Source organism: Ictidomys tridecemlineatus, chromosome 5, assembly GCF_052094955.1.
Source record: "Ictidomys tridecemlineatus isolate mIctTri1 chromosome 5, mIctTri1.hap1, whole genome shotgun sequence".
NCBI lineage: Eukaryota > Metazoa > Chordata > Mammalia > Rodentia > Sciuridae > Ictidomys > Ictidomys tridecemlineatus.
Window position 1 is genome coordinate 103842660 of NC_135481.1, and position 17123 is coordinate 103859782.

The following is a 17123-nucleotide window of genomic DNA, read 5'->3' on the forward strand; positions in this document are numbered from 1 at the left end:
TTAATATACAAGAAGATTTATATTATGATTATTTAGGAATGACGAAAGAGTTGCCTAAAAGTTGCTTTGAGTGGTCAAAACTTAAAGTATGGACATCGTCGTTTACACTCAACCATTGAGCCAAATTCCCAGCTCTATTTTGTATTTTATTTAGAGACAGGGTCTCACTGAGTTCTTAGCACCTGACTTTTGCTAAAGTTGGCTTTGAACTCTTGATTCTCCTGCCTCAGCCTTTCCAGCCACTGGGATTATAGGTATGTGCTACCACCACCTGGCTCTATTACTCTTGATAGAGTGCTCTTAACCATTAAATTTTTTAATAGTTGGTTATTTCAACTATTAAAATTATTTAATATTATTATTATTTCAACTATTAAAAATATTCAATTTACTAGAAAATTCTATATTAAATTATTTTTAAAATAAAGCAGAAAATGGAAAGAGAAAAGAAGAGACAGAGAAGGGGGAGAGAGGGAAAATAATGGATATATGAAAAGAGTTGTATCTTATGAAAATTGTAATCTAAATGATTTTATTATGCAAGGTAAGAAGATCTTTTAAAAAAATCTGTTAAAGATGTACCTTGCAAAATGTGTTTTTTATTTATTGGAACCTTTGGTTCTTATATTACAAAACCATATTTAAGGTTAGATGAAGTGGAGAATATATTAAGAAAAAAATGGAAAATGACTATTTGTCTTATTTATCTAATAATAATAATATTATAATTAAAGGAATTTCCACTGCTTTCCATAGTTTTAATTGTTTTTAAAAATTTTTTCTCTACCATATGTCTATGATAATATTTTTAACTTTTTTTTTTGCTTTTGCTCTCCTGTCCCTAAAATAGATTAAAATTAGTACTTGCTGGGTTGCAAAGTCATCGATTAAAAAATGTATAATTCTTTGAAATTTGAGGTGTATTATTATTTTATTTTCATCTTTCTTTGTTTTATCAATGCCAAAACCAATGTTTTTTTTACTAATTTTTTAACTATGTTTATACAACTATTGATATTGTCTATTAATTGTGAAAGCTGATTCATCCAAATGTAGCAGTTAATCAAAATAAAATCAATTTGGCTGAATTTTTGTTTGTTTCAATCAAGAAAAAAAAACAACTAACTTTGAAAGCAACAAAGATGGATTTGCATTCTGCCATTTACCATATTTGTTGAGGTTAATAGTTGAAAAAATCTTGAAAATAATTTTAGGAAAAGAGCATTTTGTAACAACTTGATATTATCTATTTTGAAAATGGATATTGTTTTCTTAGAAGTGGCATATGAAAGAACTCAAGTAAAGGCAGCTTTAAAAAAATAAAGTGAGGAGCTTTTCATGTTTACTCATTTTCCTTACTGAAACTAGAATTCAGAAATATGAAATAAGATTGAATATTTTTCTTGAATGCTTCAAAAGGTATTCGAATGTGCATCTTTTAAAATATCTTACATCGAATGATTCATTGTTCCCACTTGAATCTGGCAGCTGATGTGGTTCACAGTTAGGAAATGTGCATTTTGAGGTGTAAAGCAGTGGAGAAAATAAGAAAATGACATAAAAATGTAGTTTGGAAACCAAGTCATTCTAGGAGCTTGCTATAGTTTGGATCTTGAATGTCCCCCAGAGGTCCATGTATTAAATAATTAGACCCCTGGATAGTGCTATTGGAAGATGATGGAAACTTTAAGAACTTGAGCCTAGTGTGAGGTTTTAAGTCATGCCTCATGCCCTCAACGAGGATTGAAGGATCTCAGTTTCTTCCTTTTTTTTTTTTTTGTTGTTGTTGTTTCTAGTCTATAAGGTAAAGAGTTTTCCTCTTGCACATGTTCCTATCATTTTGCATTTGCCTTACTGCAAACTCAAAAGCAATGGAGCCAATTTCTTGTGAATCAAAATTTCTAGAATACTGAACCCAAATAAATCTTTTTTTTATAAGTTGTCTCAGATATTTTGTTATAGTGACAGAAAACTGACAACCAATGGAGTAGTATACAAATCCTGAAAAGACATAATTTCCCTCCTATGTGAATGTTAAAGAACATTTTTAAGTCTCATATCTCTTAACAATTTGTCTTTCATAGACATGTTTGCATTGCCTTTTCTCTCACCACATTCTAAGTAGAACTAAAATCACACTGACTAATGCTGAAATTTCAAATACACATAGCTTTAAAACATTTAAAATGCACCACAGTGTTTTAAAGTTGCTGGGTATCCACCTGGTCATTAACATGTAAATTACTGTCTTAATTAGAATACCATCTAATGAAACACTTTGCAGTGTATATTTCTAAGTGTTTTTGAGATAATTAAAATTATCTATTAGATTTGTGTTGCAGTTTTCTGTTGCCTAGAAAAAAGATCTTTTAAAAGCTGTCCCCTTTCTCTTAATCCTACAAAAGCTAAAAAAGAGAAACAGATTGAGAGATAAGATCAAATGTTCTCAGTGCTTACCCTATAAAAAACTAACAAGGACTATTGATGATTTTTGTCTGTGGTATTGAAAACTGAATTGAATTGAACAGTGTTTTATTGCTTGACAGGCAGAATAATGACCCAACACAAAAGGGAGATTTCTTTTTGTCAATTCCCTAGTTTCGAAGCTAGCTGTTGATTCTCACTTACTTTAAAACTGCTTTTAATTCCTTGTTTGGGTGCAATTTCAGCCCCTGAGAATTTTGTTTCCATCTTGTTTCTTAATCCCTACAATTTTATGGCTCTTTACCACCAACACTTATCAGCAATAGAGCTAACTTGGGCTGGTTTGAGTATATTTTTATCTAACCCCACTATGATACGCTGTATCACCCAGGGGACAGAATGCCCTCAGACAATAGGGATATCTTAATTTCTTCCTCGTGTCTAGCAATACCTATCATGGTTGAACACGTACATGTATCAGACACTGAACTAAGACTGAATGAGCTTTACTTCCTGTAATCTTCATCTCCACCTCATGAAGAAGCTGAGGTTGTCATAGGAGAGAAAAATGGGGCCCGAGATAGTTTCTAGAAAGTTAAGTGGCACTGGGAGAGCTACAATTCAGGCTGAGGTCTGAATCCCCCAACAATGCTGTTAACCACTACTCCTGGGTGCCTCCAACATTGGATAGTATCAAGAAATGCACTCATCCATTCTGTAGGAAAACAGTTTTCTACAGTCTTCTTTTGGATTTTCAGAGCTTTTACTCAAGATACATACTTTTCAGCCACTGAGACACATCAAATCCATTTTATCACCTATTTCCGTCTTCTGTAGTGAATCGTTGACTTTCTTCTTCCTTCAACTTTTTCACTTCAAAACCCCAACTTTTTGTTCAGAAACTCTCTGCAAAATAGTTTACTCCAGGTTCCTCTGTGGAGCACCCATTTTCTCAAGACTACCTAGTCTGGCATTGCCTTTCTTTGCTTCTTATCCTGAGGCTATTTTATACCTAGAGACTAAAGATCAAAGTTATGGACTGTACCTTGATATTCCTTTGTAGGGTTTCTGTTTCAGCCAGTGTAAGATGAGTGGGAAAGAAATGGACAGTTACTTAAAGATATTTAAGGGAAATGATGAGGGGAATGGGAAGAATACCCTTGAAATATTATAGAACTAAATTTGATGAGTAATTGTCTATCATTAGAGTATTAATATAACAGAGATGACAAAATTCATGTAATGTTAGCCCTCTTGTTTTATAGTGATGCCTCTGGAGTTCAGAGATGGTAACTAACTTGTCAAAGATTTCTGGCATGGTTATTGGTAAATTTAGAATTAGCTTTCTAGATGAAAAAAAAATGTTCTGTTACAATACACTATTTACTCGTAGTGTTTCCATTGATTTTATCTGTCCATCCATTCATTCATCCATCCATCCATCCATCCTTCAACCTGTGTCTGTATTCAGGACTTATTTATCAAGGACATGCTATGTGCATATTATGTGTACTAGGACCTTGTGAGAGACAGCTATAACATGAGCTTTGTTCTTAGTGATCTAGCAACTCTATGTGATTCTGTGATTCAAGACACTCATATAAGTGACTATATAGCAAGTGTTAGCATAATAATTCACTGTGTTGGTCAGTAAGAAACCAACATGTATGATATGAGAGCAAAGCAAAGCACTTGCTTTGCGTAGCCCAACTTCTGTGATTAAGTCATTGTCTGTCAACCTAGGAAAAGGGAAACCTGGCTCAAAATTAGGAGGTTCTAGGCAGTAGACAAACAGTAGGAATCCTTGAAGGAGCTTTCTGTAGGCTAAGAACTCACTCTGAGGAGGACCTAATTGCATTCTCATGAATGTTTCATGAGCTTGGGTCTGGGGAAAAAGTGGCAGAGACAGGGAGAATTGAAGGAATAGTGTTGGTTATTCTAAAAATTCAGTGTGAACTCAGGCAAGAACTAATGTACTTTAACCAATTGGTCAAGAGACTGAAAGAACAGAATCTATTTTTTCATAAACCATCCCCTAGGGACTGATTAAAGATAGTAATTTTTTTTTAAAAGTGATTCACATAGTTTGATACATTTAGTCCTTAGAATTTTTTCTGGAACCACTGTGGGCAAAATTATTATTCATGTCTTTTTCTGAAACTTGGGATAAGGACTGTGGCTTTAAAGGTAGTAACAGACTGCTTATTAGAGACAGTTGAGATTCATTACATGGGGGTTGGTATTAACATATGAACTTATAAGGATGTGGGTGGGTACGAATCTCTTATTGATTATGTATTAATATAATCATTTATTCCAGAAAGATGGTGTGAACTATCCAAACATTGTAAGAAAACGAGTGATTTAAGATTTTCCTTCAGAGTCTATATTTTTTTCTTCTCACCCATTTTAAATGAGAATTGAAAAGTTAAGGAAGCCATTTAATCATTCAGATATTATATCTATTTTAAACCAACTTTTGGTATATAAGGATGTATTTGGTTATTTTAATTAACTGTTTTGTGTATTTTTGAAAATTCATTAGGCTAAGAATACTGTCTCCTTACAATGTTGTCAGTTATCCTGTATATATTAAGATTTTATCCTCATGCCTCATAAAATTTCTAGGTTTCACCTAACCTAGAAGTTCTTATCTGTTTGTCATTGTGAAAACTTAAAAGTCTGATGAAAAGTGCAGGGTCTACACCCCCACAGAGAGAATAAATATAAAAACCCACAGGAGACAAAGACCTATCTCAAACCCTCTGAAATATGACTTGATCCTTGTTTAAGAACCTCTGACAAAGCTCTTCAAAGAACCCACTCACCCAGGACAAACAAATCATTACACCTATGAGAAACGAAAAGAAAAAAAAAATATGTGGGCCGTTTTAAGAGAAAAGCTCAAAATGGCAGATAATAAAGAACTAGGGGTAATTTAATTAAAAACTAATTAAAAATATCAATTTAATAGTTCTTTCTCATATGCTTGTTTGTATTAACAAGGATAATCTATTCTTAGACTGAGAAAATAAACCTCAAATCTTAGTGGCCTAACGAGAGCTTTAGTTCATCTTTGTGGCACGAAGGATGAGGAGGCTTCACACAGATGTTCTAGGGAATCAAGCTCCACCATCTTGGGGTTGCCCAGTGAGGAAGGAGAAACCAGAGGATTGCATTAATTTTTTTCACTGTCTTAGCCAAGTAATTTTAATGCCACTTCCCATGAACAACAGCAACTTCAAGGGGTCCGGAAAGTTAAATCCTCTATTGGCTATATTCTGATGGAGAGGATTACCAGGTCTGTGTACACATTAGAGTGATTCTGTGAGAAGCAAAAAGAAGCATTATTCCTACTCTCAAGATCTCTACCCAGGAGGATAAGATGAGTATAGCAAAAAGGATATTAACAATATAAATAAGATTAAAAAAAATACAGAAAAAAATTCATGCTACAGGAGAAGTTGCAGAAGGAAGTTCCTTAAAACTTGCTTAGGCTAATTGAAATGTACCCGTGTTGTTCTCAGTTTGTGTTGAAGAGCAAAACTTATAATGGTAGACACTGATATCTCAACTCTCAGGAATCTTTTTTGAAGCCATCTTTGAAATTGGTGACGTTCAAATTCCAGGTTTTCCTGTTGTACTTTGTATAACACGTTTTGCTTCAAGGGAGCTAAGAATTGCAGTGCCCAAGATAGCAAACTTTTTCTGTCCTTACTTTTCTCTGATGATGTTAATTTATTAACACAATGTTCTCACATAATAGATGATGCCTGAATGAAGGACCACGGCATCAAAATTCAGCAATATGCTGTCAACTTGCAATTTTTGCTATTCCAAATATTTCAGCATCAGACTTCTTAGTGAGCCCAGAGAATAACAAATAAGTTCCAAGAAAGACTAATGCCTACCATTTAAGGAATAATCTACTGTATTTATTTCACATTCCTCATTCTGGCAGGAAAAAATCTTTCCAAGCCCACACGCATCCATGTACTCTTACAGGGATCAATAGGTACAATTACTTCCCATTTACCTAGGAATTAAATGTCCAGCAGTTCAGCCTTCTTGAGCATATATATGAAGTCTGCAGAAATGAGCTCCAAGTAGTGAGAAAATTAGCCATTAAGGCTCACATACTATTTCATGGGCATATTATAGAGGAACTCTTAGAAGTTTGTATAAAATCAACCTTAATTTTCAAGTTTCATTGGTCTCCCCACAAACTTCCCATTCATAAGAAGTAGCTTAGGTTGAAATGAAATATATAAAGCAATGCTAGCTAGACTAACACGGTGGCAAATGAAACAGAGGGAGAGGTGACAGTTAATTGTCAGAAAGGCCTGTTAGTAACACTGAAAGCAAACACCAAAGCTCCAAATCAGAACAATTTATCAAGTCATGTAACTAAGATTAACACCAGTACAGTGTCCTTCAGTGTGGTCTGATTGGGATGTTGGTTCTATTCTGTGACCACTATATTCAGTGTCATCTTTAGTTTGGTTTTTCATAGTCCAGGGTCGTGGTGGTAATGGTAAGCTTCTTTTTGTCTTTCATACAGGTGGAAATCTTGTTTTTGTTTTTGCCATATCTGAGCTGTTACCTTTGGCCTAAAGCTGCCTTTGTATTTGTGTGTGTGTGTGTGTGTGTGTGTGTGTGTGTGTGTGTGTGTTTTGCAGCAGATTGAACCCAGGGCTTTGTATATTCAAGGGAAGCACTCTATTAACTGAGCTATATCCCCAACCTGCCTTTGCATCTTTTAAATCTGGCTTTTTTTTTTTAAAGAAAATCTTTAAAAAATTTTTTTTTTAAAAAGGAACAAAAGAAAAATAAAAGGGAAAAGAAAATTCTGTGAACAGGGTCAGTCCATTTTGGCTTTCAGTGTTCTGGTGGTGATCTTGTCCTTCTAATGCCTAACACTGCATCTCGGTCCACAGTGTTCAGCATGGCTTGGGAGATGGTTTCAAACAGGTGTTCTGGATCCATGTTGGGCTCCCAGAAGGACTTTCATATCTATACATTTGCTCAGAACAAGTGCTACTAACTATTAAAGTCGTTGGTCTCCTTAGGTCAGCCAATGAGGTCTAGAGAGCAAATGAAGGGCTTAGGTTTAACCCAGTGATAACTGGCTCTGTGTAGTAGGGGCCACATCTTTTCTCATAGAAGAGGTTGGCCACCATGCTCATGAGGGTATAAGGCTTAATCTGCTGACCTTCCTTCAACTCACATAGGTTTAGCTGGAACTCGAGGTGTGGGCAACTGTCTGGACATCTGTGGTGAGCCCTGCCAGGCCAATGTACAGCGGGCTGCACCTGGATCCCCCTGAAGCACCTGTCTGCAGCGATGGCCACACAGTTCTTCTCCTTCATGATTATGATGGCCCTTCTGATATAAGCCATCATAGACATGATTGCTGTGTACTGGGACCGTGATCACTGCTGCAGTTCCAGTCTGAAGCTGGCCTTAATGTTTCTCTGTACATGGTGTAAGCAAACCACAATCTATTCTAACAAGCAGCTGAGTCTCAGCCAATCACACTGTAAAATTATGCTGAAATAAGACAGATGAGTGCTATAAACAGTTGGGCTATCTCTAGATCTTACTCCTGTTTTCTGTAGATCACTGGCTATAAATACAACCTGCTGTGTGATAGAACAAAGAATTCTGAACCATTTTTGGTCTAGACTGCTGTCTGGTCCTACAATCATGAACATAAGCAAATAAGAATTAGAGAACTAGATTCATTACAATTTTCTTTTAGCAGAACAAATCAATTGCTTTGGTTAGGACAGAGTCACATTCTGATAATGTCATTCTAGAAACAATGACTGTCACAAAAGGAAATCATTGTGATTGGGCATGCCTTGGAATTGGGAGAGAAAGGTCAATGACACCCCCTTTTGCTCATATCACACGATTGATATTCAGGAGAGGTGGTAGAACAATGTTGGGGAGAAAACCATAATATTTAAGACAAAAACAGCAAGCAAGAGGAAAAAATAAACCTAATAAATGATGAAATTCAGTGGTTGCGGCCGTTTAGCTCAGAAAAATCTATCTTTTGCAGTAGCTGCTTAATACAACAGCATACAATAATTCACCCTTCTAAAGATGACATCAAAGAGCAAAACAATGTGAAATTATAATCTCTATATTCTTTTTAGAATTTTCTAATGTCCTCGTATTGAGAAAAAGTTCGATAGAAAAGGAACAATTAATCACTTTTTTTTTTTTTAATTTCAGGTTCATGTTTGATCTCATTTCTATGGAAGGGAGAACATGCGCAGACTTAGAGAAAAGTCCTTAAGTGCCTATGGAAGAGGGATGCTGTTAAGTGTTAGACTTATGTTGAAAGAGTCCTTACAGAGAAGGCAGACGAGATGGCTGCCTGAGCGACACCACATATCACTGGTCCAGTCGTCCACATATCACTGACAAAAAGCTGTCTCCATGGGACAAAACCCTCAATGCATTCTTCATGGGAAGCTTCACTCTTTTTACCAGAAGACAATTAATTACAAATGTTTCTGCCCTTGGTAACAACAGGATAAGCCAGTGTGGCCCTGTGTTAGCACTCTTTCAGAAATAAAAAGAAAGCAAAAATGCCATGGGTAGCAGTATCCATCAGGGTCCTGTAGGAAACACATGCTACCCAAAATTGCTTAATTCACAGAGTTTAAAAAAATAAATAAAATAAAAAATCCAGATAAGTGGCACACAGCTGTAATTCCAGTTACTTGAGAGGCTGAGGAAGCGGCATCACAAGTTCAATAGCAGCCTGGGCAATTTAATGAGACCCTGATTTAAAATAAAAGCAAAAAAGGTTGGGGATGCAACTCAGTGGTAGAGTACCCTTGGGTTCAATCTCCAGCACCCAAATATAAATAAAATAACATCATGTAATATAAAATAAATTTTCGGAGTTTAATAGAGAATATTCACAAAGCTATGGTCAGTATATAGGTAACCACACGGATGGTGTACTTACCCTGGAGCTGGTAGCAGTAGGAGTTATTGATTCTCTTAGGCCCAGAAAGGGCAGGTGGAGGGTGCAGTTGCTGCCTGAAGAAGACTTCTCCATAGGACTGTGGCTTTAGTTCTAGGAAATCCAGCCTTGTGTGAGCCCCAGGGTAAGAAGTCACGAGAATCAACATTGCAATCTCATCTTCCCTTTTGCTCACAGCTCCTGCTAGTGATCTGCATTTGCTAAATTTAACCAAAACTCAGAAGAGATCATGAGACTGGAGTCTCATGGACACAGAACAAGCAGAGAAGAATAGAGAATAAAATTGAGGACCCACACAATAATTACCTGGCATAGTAACATCCCTGGCCTTGTATCTGAAAAATGGCAGTTCAGGATTCAGATAATTTAGTTTAATTTAAAAATCCTCAGAATGATAAGATCCATCTAAAATTTGCGTCAGTAAATAATCCAAATATTATATCTTAATATTTCTTCTTCACTGATCTCTAAGCCATTCAGTGTAGTTAACCTCATGAGTTGGTCTGGTTTTTGTTGCTCTACTATATGATTTCCATAAAAATAAAGATCCTTAGATCTCTAATGCTCTGGTGATTGTGATACAAGCAGAAACATTGTGTGGCCCAAATGTCTATAAACCGAGGACAGTTAAATGATTCAAGAGGTAATACTCAGAAGGTAGGGCAAGGGATAGAGGGGAAACTGAAACAATAAGGTCTTTCCTAGGACTAACTTCTATGTTCACTCTTAGCAAAGGCTGGGAAGGTTGAAAGGCAAATATAAAAATGAGCAATCACAATATACACTATACAGTAATGGTATTGTAAGAAAGGGTGGTGGCATGTGCTGTATAAAGGCGCGATTCCTCCTTGAATGAACAGGGAAATGGACCACAGTTAGCGCATATGAAATTCCCCATCAGATCCTATTGACAGGGGAGAGCTCCCTGTTACTAAACTGGCTATGGCAGGATCAGGCTAACTTCAAGGTCTGAGCTGGTGCCAGAGGATGCCCATAAGCTGTAAGCATCTCTCCTGGGCTCCTGGCACTGATGCAGCATCCTTTATCAGGGTATGTGAAAGAATTGTTGCAAGTGGGCAAAGAAATTGGTGTGAGGTGAATAGAAGATTATTGGTCCTTTCTAGCCAGTTCCAGCACATGGGAAATGGCAGTGATTGCCTTTAACATTTTACCACATATCCTTGAAGAGTTCTAAAGTTAATCAATATTTATGTACCCTCTCCAAAGTAACACATCTTAGTACTATAACTGAGATTATTTCCATTCTCTATTTTAATTCTACCATTTTTAGAAAATAATTAGCCATTAATTTCCAGGATAAGGTTTGATCAGTTTATCTCTTATCTACACTTTGCTTATAATCTTTCCTAAATTAATATCTTACTTCAGAGGTAGTCTTTTTTTCTCTGAGGTTCTCTATTTTTGCCAGGTATGTAATTCTGAATGATTTTATCTTTCATTATTTTGATTATATTATGATATAATAATTGCTGTGGAAAAGTTAGCAATCTTTTTAAAATGATTGTCCTTTTCTTTTGAATTAGTCTTTTTTTAAAATTTTTTTTTAGTCATAGATGGACACAATACCTTTTATTTAATTTTTTATGTTGTGCTGAGGATCGAACCTAGTGCCTTCCACATTCGAGGTAAGTGCTCGAATGAGCTACAACATCAGCCCCTGAACTAGTCTTAATATTTAATTCTTTCCTTAATGTTTTGCAGTATCATTTCAAGTTGTTTATTCATGGAGTTCTTTTTGTTTTTTCTGCTTGGTATATATTGTTTATTTTTTGATTTATTAATTCCCAAATCAAAAAATAAACAATATATACCAAGCAGAAAAAACAGTAAAAGACAATTCTCAGTCACTATATATTCAAATATTGCTTAATCCTCATTCTCTCTTTTAGGATTCTCATTAGGCATATTTTAGATTTATTTCTGTTCTCAATATTTATCAACTCTCCTATTTGTCATATTTTTATCTCTCTGTGCTGTAATATATGCAGAACTACTAGTTCAATAAACATTATTCAGATATGTCTATTCTGCTCTACAAGTTGAGTTTTAATTTCAACTAATTATATTTTGCATTTATAAAACTTCAGGGTTTTAAAATTAATATGTCTACTCTCTTAATTCTATTGTTTGTCACAAATATTTAGACAAAGATAGTCTGTACCTGATATTTCCCATGACTGCCCATGTCTGACTATTTTAGGGACCAGTACTGTGTCTTTTCATCTTTTGGTTTTGTTGACTTTCAGTCATGATGTTCTGTTTTCTTGTAAATTCAAAAATGTTTGTTAGCGAATTTATATTTGACTGAGTTTAAACTTTGGGAAGGCTGAAGGTCTACACTGAGAAAGTTGTTCTTTATAGAACATCATCATTTGTCTTTGCTGGAAGCCAGAAGGCAATTCTGAGTTGCCATTACATAACCCCCAGTATTGCTCTTAGCTTACTACTAGAATCTCAGTTTACCTCCTAACTGGTGCTGGCTCAAGGTCTGGTATTTCCCATTTCTCCTCCTTTTAAAAAAAGTATTTTATTTTCAGAGTAGTTTTAGATTCATAACAAAATTAAGAAGGTTCAGAGATTTCCCATATATACCCTGGCCCCACACATGCACAGCCCCCCCCCCGTTATGAATATTCTTCTAATTGGGTACATTTCTTACATCTGATGAACTTACATTGATGCATCATAATAACTCAAAGTCCCCAGTTTACCTTAAATGTTTGTTCTTAGGAATTGTATATTCTATGGAATCTAACAAATTTATAATGACATGTGTCCACCATTTCATTAGTTTAATGAAACTACAGTACCGTAATGGCAAATCCTTCTGTGTGCCACCTTTCCATCACCCCCAAACTGTGACAACAATTGACCCTTTTTTGTCTCCATAATTTCACCTCTCCAGAATATATATATATATGTTTTTTTTTCCCCCAGCAGCATAAATCGTAATACCTCTTGGGGACTTTCCTTGCCTTTTTAATTAAACATTTTGTATTTAAAAATCTTGAATCTAGGTAATACATATTTACTCACTTGTCAAAAGGACCTAATGGTCTTAATTGATTAAAGTAATGTACAAATAGAAAGATAAAGGATTCTGTGAATAAATTAAAGATAACAGACACAGAGTTGGGAGTCAGTTTCTGAAGTGCTGCTGGCTGAGTCCTTGGCTGCTGAAGTTCAAAGAGGCCCTGGGACCTCAGAACAGACTTTGTTTGGAAGCTGGCTTCTTAATACACGAGGTGATCTGAAACAGAGGCTCCATTTGTTTTCCTGCTGAGACACTGCTGACTGATGGATTGTGTTCTCATGAATGCAGAACTGGATTTGAGTTGTGTGGGTACCTCAGACAGACCAAGGACTGGTGATGCTTCAAAGGGAGATTCTTAAATCTGTGTTCAACACTGATTTAGATGAAAGACAAAAGCATTTTGGGGACATAGTTGAGGAGAACTTGTGGTGGTATGGCCTCCATATTTCCATTCATTTAACATACCAGGAACCCTGCCAGGATCATGTCTTCCCTCCTTGGAAGAGACTTAATGATTCTCTCCTGGTCTGTCACTATGTTGCTCAATGACCTGTGCTACCCTAACCCCCAATGGAGTATCAAAGTGTTTTTTTTTTCTATTTACATATGTTTCCTTATATTAATTCTGGTATATAATTTTTTCTCTACTTCATTATAATACAGTGGATTCTGAAACTTCTGTAAGTTTTTTAGACTCTAATATTATTTCAGCATCCCTTGTAGATGTCCGGTTGGCCAAGGATCAATCAGGACCCATGTCAAGATCAAATTTCCATATTCCTATGCGCTTCATTGTCTTTAGCCAACTCAGCATCCTCACCTCCCTGAATCTAAGGTCTTCTATGCCAGACTGCAGCCCACCTCCATATACTTGTAAGGTAAATTCTGCATTCTTGTTCCCCAGAGAATTGGGCAGGTAGCAGCGTGGGAGGGCAGGAGGTCTGAGCTAGACTCCAGAAAAGCTTACGAGAAGCACTCACCTCACTACTGTGCACTGAATTTGATGGGAACTATATAGTTTCTTAAGATTGTAGAGTTTCTGGGCATATTCTTGAGGCACCCACTTTAATGCTATGGAATGAGATAATTTGCAACTGTTCTATTCCCTTTAATTCTAGCCTTTCTAAGAGCTATATAGGACTCACGTGCCCTGTATCAAATTGCTTCATATGCATTAGATTCTATACATTTCTTATAGCCATCCTCTGAAAGGCTGTAAAATTGCATCAAAAAGCAGATATTTCACAGAGTGATGGATAAAGAATTTATACGCAGGCTCCAATCTTTCCTTGGTCAAAGGTTTTCCCAAGGAGAATTAACTACTTTCATACCTTCAAGCAGATCATTGTCCCTTTAAATTAATAGTAAACCCCAGGGACAGGAGGTGAAGGGTGTGCAGTCTAGGTAAGGCAGGAAACCTCAGGTTCCAGACAGGTGACTTCTCAAATGTTCGCATTGCAGGAAGACAGCTAGCCAGCTCTCAGACATCCTTCTCATCAAGGACTAATCGCAGTAACAAGGGCTCTGCTCTCATGATCCATTACCTCCCAAAGCCCCCTCCTGTAAATATTATCACACTGGGACTTGGGTTTCAACATATGAATTTAATGGGACCAAATCAGTCCATGACACTGACCATATAATTGGCTAATTTTCTTTCTTCTCTGTGAACATCCTGTTTTCTTAACCATTAGATAATTATGATGATAGTAACTAGTAACCTGTGGAATTATTCTGAGGGTTAAAAGAGGTAAAGTATGTAGCATACTTCACATGGTGCCTGGAACAAAATAAATGCTGAATAGATTTTTTTCATGATCATGATTATTCATTGTTTTCCAGAAGATAGTGATTCCAATAAGAGGAAGGATGGGTAGCCCCATGGGGTTTGCTGCTCTTGCATATATAACTTACCATCACTAACACCTTTACTTCAGCTCTGTTCTAAAACTTAAAGGCACCAAAAATTATTTTGCTTTCTCTCTCCTTTCTCCTACAGAGGTTTTTCAGGGATGTGACTACTAGAAAAGGAGTCTTATATTCTCAGTGCAAAGCAAATGAGTGAAGCTCAATTGTTCACATCATGCAAGATCATGATTTTTGTGGGCTAATTCATTTTTGATTTAAATATAATTTGGAAACAAGGACTAGAAACCCAGATGCAATGAGCAAAGGCTCATGGTGTTGGATTTTAATTCTAACAGCCTATAAAATGAAATTTCCATATAAGGGAAAACATGAGCTAAAAAGAAAGTAAAGTGATAAAAAAAACTATGAAGATCTATATGGTAAGATATTAAAATTGAGAGACACCCAATTTAATGAGCTCTTCTTCTTTCTCATCTGTAAAATCAGATTTGGGATTTGATAATATTTACTGGACCTGTTTAGTCTATACTGGTCTTGAACTGTGAATATTTCACACCAGAGAGTTGGTATATTAAAGTAAATTGAAATTACACTAATCAGTTAATTCTGTTATTTATTGCCTCTGTGTAGAGTTTCACACTGCAATAGGAAGCTATAAATTTAAAGGAAAGCTATTTACTGAATAATAGAATTAATATAAAATAGCAAATTGTCAAGATTTGTGATTCCTAGTCTTTTGTATTTTAGGTATTTTTTTTGCTTCCAAAAGAAAAATGTGGTCAATTTTCTTCTCTGTGTGCAGGTGAAAACACTTTCCATCACTTTCCCTTTCCTACCCTGCTTTGTATATACAACACTCTTCTTACTTGAGGGCCTGTTAATCATCCATTATCTGAACCCCAGAGCAAAGTCTTTAGAACAAGTGGAAATTCTCTCCTTGCAAAACTTTGCTAACATTTTCCTTTTAGAGAAAGTTGGTAGTAGCGAAACCTCTTGGTATGCAAGACCTGGAGCTGTGTATGTCTTTGGAGCATCTGATATACCTAAAATTTCTAGGATAAAACAGGAGATGATTCTCTCAGCTGACTAAATTTGTCTGCTCACATCATTAAGTCTGTGCAACAGGTTCTAGTTAAATCCTGTCTGTTTAGAGTGCATTCCATACTATACCCTGGCTGACACAGTTCCTGCCGTGACACCCTATAATTTCAGAAAAAATGACTCAAATTAGTCATTTGATGTCACAAAGGAAAAAAAAATTGTTGATTGCCTAAGTTCTCATTTTTCAGCTGGTTTCTTTGATTTCATTTATCGACACGCATGGTGTATCATCTAGTGAAGTCTCTCCAGCTTCTCTTGATTTTGAAGAATTATGGCAAGACAGCAGATTCAGAGGGGTGATAAAAGATCTTCATTTGAACTCTTTGAAATCAGTTGCATTTGCTGCTTCCATCCACAATTTCCATATTCAGGAGGAAAAGTTGCCACATTGCATTCTTTAAGAATTCAGAGACTGTGAGGAAAGATGCATGTGGACTGTTTAAGATCTTACACTCCCTCATGTGGCTTACACGTGGCCACGAAGGTGAGCCAGCTATTGACTTCTTAAAACACTCTCTTCAGTCAGAAATCTTAGGTTTCTCTTTGGCTGCTGGATAACTGACTTCACCCGACTCTTAAAGTTCGTACTATTTTGTTTATGAATCTTTTTATCTTCCTCTTTCTTTTATATCCTTTTTTTTTACCTTTAATTATGTGCATTCCTGATACTAAGATCTAGAAGATGTACAGGGGCAGCTATTAACAGACATTCATTACCAAAAGTTCTCACTGTTAACTACTGGTGAACAATCACTGAGTATGTGTCCAGGAGTTTATTTTTTTATTTTTTATTTTTAAAGATCTCTTATTTTCTTCTTACTCTTTTGCTTTCTGTAGGTTCCATGGTAGGCCTTGCAAGGACCCACCTGGTATAAGTGTGAAAAAATAATGCTTCCTGTCTCCATTTTATAATAGTTATGGTGCAACTTACAGGGTTCTACACAGAAGTACTTTGGGTCCTTAAGATTCTTCAGAGTGGAGAATTTATACATTTAGGAGATATTTAACCTGGAACATTCTTCTATGAGGCAGTTTTGTGGAATTTCTAGAGATTCTTCTTTTTGCCTCCATTGCTGGAAATATTTCAAATATCTTTCCCTTTATGTGAATGGACGCATCTTTTTGGCTGGTGATTTATTATTTGATTCCTTCAGAATCAAGACATTCCTTTGGCGGAGGACTCCACTCCATTCCAGGCATTTTTCTTAGATAGAATTTCAATAGATATTTTTCCAGTACTTCCCAGTATAACCTGAAAATTTTGGGAACAGAAGCTGTCCCCAAATTAGCAATTTCCCTTTCTCTACCATCAGAGAAGTTATGAAACTACAGTCATTCTCCTAGGCTTCTCAGGCATGTTGTCCGTCTACTATGTACTCCATGTTTCACTAAAAGCAGATAAATCACTCCAGCACAACCCACTGAAGCTGCCTTTCCTGGCATTGTGGAGTCCCTCTGAGCCTTTCTAAGGTATGGGTAAAAAACTCCTAAGTCCCTGAGAGCTCTCTCCCCAAATTCCTTTTTAGATCCATCTTCTCTGAACTCTACAATCTTTATAAAAGAGGATGCGAATTTGAGCTAAGGGTTGAAAAACTTTATTGCCTCTTGTTGGAGAGTCTGGATTAAGAAATCGTTAGCAGTTAACACCTATGGTTTTAGGCTCTTATT

The 17123-nt window shown here is 36.1% G+C and overlaps 1 pseudogene; it reads right to left on the minus strand.

Annotated features, from left to right (window-relative positions):
* Window positions 1-7285: 7285 nt before the first annotated feature.
* On the minus strand, window positions 7286-7832 carry LOC101972457 (proteasome subunit beta type-3 pseudogene; annotated as a pseudogene).
* Window positions 7833-17123: the final 9291 nt, after the last annotated feature.